The following is a 7767-nucleotide window of genomic DNA, read 5'->3' as shown; positions in this document are numbered from 1 at the left end:
AGTGTAGAAAAAAATCTGACAACTTTTACTAATTTTCTTCAATTATAAAGGTGTGGCCCACAAAAGTAAGTAGGAGTAAAATTGTCTAATTTTTTTTCAGTCCATTTTGGTAATTAATATTTTTCTAAGAATTTTTTTTAAGAATTTTCTAACTTCATCTAAAGTTCCAATAATTTAAGGAGCATATGAGACACTATTAAGGATTCAAATATCCATCTGATTGGCGTAACTGAAGAAAATCAAGATGTTGAACAGCTGTTTGAAGAAATAATGATGGAAAACTTCCCTAACCTGGTGAAGGAAATGGACATAAAACCCCAGGAAGCTCAGAGAATTCCAAAAAAAAAGGGATCCAAAGAGGCTCACACCAAGACACATCATAATTAAAATGCCAAAGGTTAAATACAAAGAAAGAATATTAAAAGCAGCAAGAGAAAAACAGAGAGTTACTTATAAGAGAAAAGGTGATAAACACACAATAGAATATACTGATGTCAAATTATAATGTACACCTGAAAATTATATAATCATATTAAACAATGTTACCCTAATAAACTTAATTTTTAAAAAGTTAAAAAAAAAATCTGTAAGATTGGCAGCTGATTTCTCAAAAGAAACTATGCAAGACAGAAGGGTTTAGCAAAAAAATATTCAACAGGATGAAGACCCAGGATCTACCACCAAGGATACTTTATCCAGCAAAGCTATCATTTAGAGTTGTAGGACAGATAAAGAGTTTCCCAGACAAAAATAAGCTAAAGGAATTTATCACCACCAAGCCAGTATACAAGGAATGTTGGAGAGACTTCTTTAAGAAGACAAAACATGTATCAAAAAAAAAGAATAAAGAATGATAACAACTACATTACTATCAATAAGTACATCAAATGGAAAAGAATTAAGTGTTCTAACTAAAAGAGTAGATGCATGGGAAGGAAAACAAGACCCCTACATGTTGCCTAGAAGAGACTCATTTCAGATTAAAAGACACAGACTAAAAAGAAGAGGATGGAAAAAGATGTTGCTTTGATGAACCTAGAAGGTATTTAAGTCAAACAGAGAAAGATAAACACTATATGATTTCACTTATATGTGAACTAAGATATATAAAAAGAACAAACTAATCAAAAACAGACTGACAAATATAGCGGACAATTTGATGACGGACAGAGGGGAGGGGGCATTAGGGGGCTGAGAGAATGGGGTGAAGGGGTAAAGAAGTAAAGAAGTACAAATTAGTAGCTGGATGGTCATGGGGATGGGGAGCACAGCATACAGAATGCAATTAGCATTAATACTTTGGTTAGATGGAGGATCAGGGGAGGGAGGTAGCAATTGGGGGATCATTTTATGAACTATATAGATGTCTAACAAATGTACTGTATACTTGAAACTAATTAAAATAAATAAATTTTTGAAAAATTACATTCTGCAGCTTTTCATACAGTATTCTATATCTTTTTATCAGCTCAAATTTGTTCATTGTACAATCTGAGCAACAAAATAACAGTAACAATGGATTATAACTCAGAGAATAAAACATATCCATGAGTCCATACTGATAAAAATAATTGAATAAATATATAAATGGGGAGAAGAAAGAAATCTCCTATGCAAAAAAAAAAAAATTGAAATAAATTATTGTAGATACTCCACCCTGAAAGGTGAGCACAGCTCCCTACTTCTTGAGTGTGGGCCGGACTTAATGGCTCGATTCCAAAAAATAGAATATGGAAAGGAGAAAATAGTAATTTCACAGTGGAAAAACATAGCAGACACTATCTTAACCAAGTGATCAGAGTGACAGGTCATATTGAAATCACTTAGACCCTGATATGATTCAATGACATGGGTACTTTACCTCTATGGTATTCTTTAAAAAAATCCATAACTCCAGAGAAATCATGGGATTTTAATCATGGAGAAAAAAATCACATCAAACCCAAATTGAGGGACATTAAGAGAAGGAAAAGACAAGCCACTTGTAATACATAAATACAATAACAGACTCAAAGTCAGACTATAAAGAGAAATACAAATCAACAAGAAAAAGACAAACAACCTAATTTTTAAACATTTCACAAAAATACGGAATAATTACTTCACCAAAAGGAAAGTCAAAGGACCATTAAACATGTAAAAATATGTTCCATATCATTATTCATCAAGGAAATGCAAATCGAAACAACAGCAAGATACCACTAAATGCCTGTTAAGATAGCTGAAATTTAAAAGGCTGACATGACAATACCAAGTGTTTGCAAGGATGTGCAGCAACCAAAACTCTCATACATTGCTTATAGGTATGTAAATCAATTCAATCACTTCAAAAAACTGTTTGGCAATTTCTTTTAAAGTTTAATACTAGCCTACCCTCTGACCCAGTAATTCCATTCTAAGGTACATATTCAAGATAATTAAGTACATATACCCTTCAAAAGACATGAAGGAGAACATGGATAGCAGCTTTACTTACAATAGCCATAAACTAGAAACAAAATGTTCATCAATGGTAGAATGAATTGTGGTATTTTCATACAATGGAATATGAGCAGCAGCAATAAAAAAGAACAATCTACTGCTACATACAAAATCATGATTGGATTTCACATACATAATAATGAACTAAAGAAGCCCGAAACAAGAATACTTTTGGTATGATTCCATTTATATGAAGTTCAAAAACAGGTAAAAAATAGCCCCAAGTTTTTTGGCAGCTCCTGTCATCAAGAGGTAGAGTTTAATTCTCCACTCCTAGAATCTGGGATAGCCCTGAGACTTGCTTTGACCAAAAGAATGCAGTGGGAATGACATTGTACAACTTCCAGGCAATTTGCTGTTGCCTTCTTGCTTCTCTGAGATCTCCATATAAAGCAACCCAGTCTACCCTCTTCGAGGATTAAATATGGACATGGAGAGAGAGGCTCAGCTGACAGCCAGTGCCAACTACCAGACACATATATGAGACCAATCTGGACCATCCAGCCCCAGTCAAGCTGCCAAATTACTGCAACCAAATGAGTGACCACAGATGAGACCAACAGAAGAACCTCCCAGCTGAGCTCAGTCAAAATTCTGACCCATAGAATTATGAGCAAATAAAATGGTTTTTATTTTAAGCAACCATGTTTTGGAGTGATTTGTAATAGATAGCTGATACAGTGACAGAAGTGAGGGTGGATGTTGACTGAGAAGGAGCATGTGAGAGCCTTTTGAGGAGCTAGATATATTTTATATTTTCATCTGAGTGGTGGTTACACTTATGTACATTTACACACTACACAGGTATATATTTATCTAAAAATTCATCAATCTGTACACTTAAGATTTGGGCATGTTTTGTATGTTATACATCGATAATTCGTTTAAAGGCAAAGTCTAATTTAGTTTGGTGCTCTCTGGGTGTGGTAGGCAGAATAATGGCCCCCAAAGATGTCCTAATCTTTAGAATCTGTGAATACTATAAATTAGCTAGAAAGAGGCAATTAATGTTGCAGATGAAATTAAGGTTGCTAATCAGCAGATAGGGAGATTATCCTAGATTTTTCAGGTGGGCCTATTGTTCTTAAAAGTGGAAGCAGGAGGCAGAAGAGTAGAGTCAGAGGAAGATTTTACTACAGAAGAATGATCAGAAAAATGCAACATCTCTGGCTTTGAAGATGAGAAGGGGACCACAAGCTAAGGAATGCAGGCAGCCTCTAGAAGCTGGGGAAAACAAGGAAATGAATTCTCTCCTACAGTCTTCAGAAGGAACTATCCCTGCCAACATCTTGATTTTAGCCCTGTGGGACCCAGTTCAAACTTCTGAATTATAAAACTGTAAAATAATAAATGAGTTGTTTTAAGCTACTAAATTTTTGGTAATGGTAATTTGTTACAGCTGTAATAGAAAATGAAAAAACTGACCTTAGTGGATCTTGTTATAGCTCTTAGTGACCAGTAATTTTATTTCACACCCAATTACTTCCTCAGGTAGTAAGGCAGCCCTAGAAGAATAAAGACAAAAACAGTCCTTTTGTGTACAGCCTCCAGAAACCAAGACCATCATCCAGGGTTGGCTTCAGGGGTGTACAACTTATGCAGTTGCACAAGGCCTTATGCTTAGAAGGGCCCCACCCTTGGTTTAATACTTAGCTGTTCCTGCCTTGAAATTCTTAAATTTTTAAGAAGGAGCCCCACTTTGTCAATTTGCACTGAGCGTCACAAATTATATTGTCAGTTCTGCCACCATCCCCTGCATTCTTCTTTACTCAGCACCAGTGCCAGTTCACCAGACCAGCCTCTTTAAATTGTTGGTAACTTTGTTTCATGGATCTTATTATCCTTTCCTGCCATTAGGCCTTGAAAAGGGCAACTCCTTATACCTCAATTCTCCTACCTCCAAATCTCAGAACAAAGGGGTTGGACATAGAAATCTCTTCTCTCTGGACTTCTCATGGTGATTGGCCCACCCTCACTTCAGACTTCTGTACATCTGTCTGGTAAACATCTGTATAACTGAGATGCCCTCTCGAAGACCTAATCCAGGATTCCCTTTGACTTACTGTATGAAGAGTGACTGGCAGTTCCTCTCTCTGAAGAGGAAAAAATATAATTATCTCAGATAGGACACCTTACTACATGTAGAACACTAGTGCCTGGGGATATTAATAAGTGTTACAAGAAAGAAGAGTTATGTGGCTAAGGAACTTTGTCAAACTGAGTTTTAAAAATTTAAATAGCTTCTGTCTTCCCGGGGGAACTTCTCAACTCATTTAATGTGCTGAAGGACATTCTGATTCTCCAAGGTGGGGGCTGAGGGAGAGCTAAAGTATGTAATGCTTTGTGAACTTATTTGACAAAGGACCTCTTTTCTCCTGAGGATCTTGCAGGATGAATTTGCCACAGAAAAGGGTTAGGGGGAATGTTCTCCTAAATAAATTAACCCCTTAACAAGCTGACCTTTAGTATGTCTCTTTTTTCTTTGAAATATCACCATGTAAGCAAGCACACACCTAAGTGAGAAGAATTTCTTTGTCACTAATTCTTCCCTTCCTCTGAACTTCTGCTCACACATATACTCTATACAGAAGGACAGCAACCTAGGAAGTACTAGTCAAATCTGCTGAGTGGGTGGGATAATGTTGGTGATGGTGATGATGATAATAGCTAACATTTATCAAGCATCCCCTCTGTGCCAATAAGCACTGTTCTAAGCACTTGTCACATATCATTTTATTTAATATCATGGCCTACTTTAAAAAATATCCTGAAAAAAATACTTTGCATTTGCAATGCAAGGAACTTGAATTTACAACTTTTAAATCTCAATGTACACAGTTGATGGTAAATTCAGTATTTTTTGTCACTGGGCAGCAGCATTTCCAATGGCATATTTCCACCCAAAAAAAGTATAGAATCCCTTTTCTCTACATAAAACAAACCAAAGGTAAGGGGAACAACTTTCTAAACCAACAGCAAACTACTGACAGCTTAATTGGAAATCTATTTGGGAGGAAACTGAAACATCTGGCACTTTTTCCATTTAAATATACATCAATGAATGACCTTTATCCCTTTTAGAAAAAAAAGCATTTCATAAGCATGTTTCCAAATATTACCTCACCTCCCTCCTCTACCCAACCACGGTTTACACTACTGAAGATGTTCAGAACAGACCTCCCTAAGATATGCTATTTTGGCAAGTGGATTATTTTAAACCAAAGACAATTGAGACTTTGTGGGCTCAGGAGAGGCTCATGCCCCTCCCTTAACTACCTAGAAGAATCTAAATTGGGGGCCTTGCCCATAATAAGAGTTATCATAAGAAATAACCTCTTATGACCTATCTATAGGGCAGGGCAAACTTCTAATTACTGAATATTTGTTCTGCTTATCATCCTATACATTTTCCTCCTCCCCTCTGAAGCCCCAGTGCCTTACCTCATTCTCTGGTTCAGAATGCCTGATATACCCCATTCTACCTTTCTTTCTCGGAACCTCTCCTGTATATGTGATCCCATAGATACACATGTAACTAAATTTAGTTATTTTCTCTTGTTAATTTGTCTCATGTCAATTTAATTATTAGATCAGCTGGAAAACCTAGAAGGGTAGAGGAAATTTATTCCTCCCCCACATTACAGTGAGTCAAAACCACTAAAACATGCATTGTCCATATATACCTCCTAATTTTGTATATGCTGTTCCCTTTTCCTGGAATGTCCTCCTATGCCATCCGCACCTGGCAAATTCCTTCTTGTTCTTTAAAATCCAGCTCAAGCACTAACTCCTCTGAGAGAAGGTGTCAGGCCTTGCCTGGCCTCCCTGGGAAAAGTTTATTACTTTCTCCTATGTGTTACCACTCACTGAACCTTGACTATACATATAGTATATTGAATGAGCTAGACACAGTAGGGTGTAAGCAAAAAGCAATATAATTCTTTCACACCACTTCTCCGCACCACAAGCTCTGTAGAATCATTTTTCCCTTCCCCTACATGAAATTTCAGACAGAGCTCATAGCTTTTTCAGTCACTCTCAGATATTAAAAAAAAAATAGTTTTGTTTTATAGGCATTAAAATTTTCAGTCCAGTCTAATATATCACAGCTTCAATGTCATTCATTTCTAAGCTTCTCCCCTTCCCAGTTCAGGTCTAACAGCCTGAAAACTCGTGGTTGGCTTCCTCCCTCATTCATTTTTCTTTTTTATCTCTCTTCCCCCACTCATTGTGCTGCCTCGAACCCTGCCTCCAGGGTTGAAGCACAGGGAAGATCTAGAAGGAAGGGCCTAAACAAGCTTTCTTTTACTGATTCGATTTTAAACGGGCATTGAAGAGTGTTGCTGATGTCCAAAGTTGATACTTTACAAGGTTACTGGGAGCTCCCCTGTCACTGGAGATCTCTCACCTGCAGTTTTCTTGACCTAGGCAACACCTCCTCGGACTGGTCTCTTATAACTCCTCTGTCCCTGGTTTCAATCAGCCCATTCCCCTGTTGGAGTCACTTTATACCTCTGAGTGATCTTCTTAGGAGATATCCCTTAAAGATTATTCAACTTTAAACTCCTACCATGGGGACTATATCTGGCCTTTGGGAAACAGAGAGCTTTACTCACCTGTTAGTGGAAGTACAGCTACCGGCAAATGTGGCCTTATCTTTCCTTTGTTGTCACAATTTTCTTTAGCCATAGTCTCTCTCACCTTAAGACTCTGTTTTCAGATGTAAGTCAGTTGCCAGTCACTGAAAATGTCAATCCCTGGGAAATACACAGCAAGCCCTTGGAGTGGTTCTTTTGTAGTCTCATTCCATTTAAGTGAGTAGGAAGTATACCTCTTCCACTCCCCCCATGAGCAGGAGAAACTCCAAAGCATTCTCACAACTCTCTTCAAAACAATCCTCTCTACCATTTTCCTCGCAATCTCCTAGCTTCTCTTTATATACCTTTGGGATAAATAATAGGCTAAGAGGCCTCAGATAATGTTTTGGAAGTCATCCTTTAGCAAATTCTATAAATGTAGTGTGTTACCTCTCTTTAGAGTATGTGATCCCTTCATTTTCCACTTTGGATTCTCATCCAAAACCAAATCGGGAAAAGTCCCCTTTAAATGTCTTGCATAGGACTGCCTCCACTGCTACACTACAAGCTCCTTGATACAAGGAAATAAGTTTCACTCATTTTTATTCCCCCAGCACCTGACATAGTACCTGGTGCAGAGAATGTGCTCAAACTATTTGCTGAGTCCAGTGCAAGATGTTGGACTAGGTACATGCATCACTCACAGTCC

This window comes from Pteropus alecto, unplaced genomic scaffold (assembly GCF_000325575.1).
Source record: "Pteropus alecto unplaced genomic scaffold, ASM32557v1 scaffold116, whole genome shotgun sequence".
NCBI classification, from domain to species: Eukaryota; Metazoa; Chordata; class Mammalia; order Chiroptera; family Pteropodidae; genus Pteropus; species Pteropus alecto.
Note: the sequence above shows the minus strand (reverse complement) of the source record.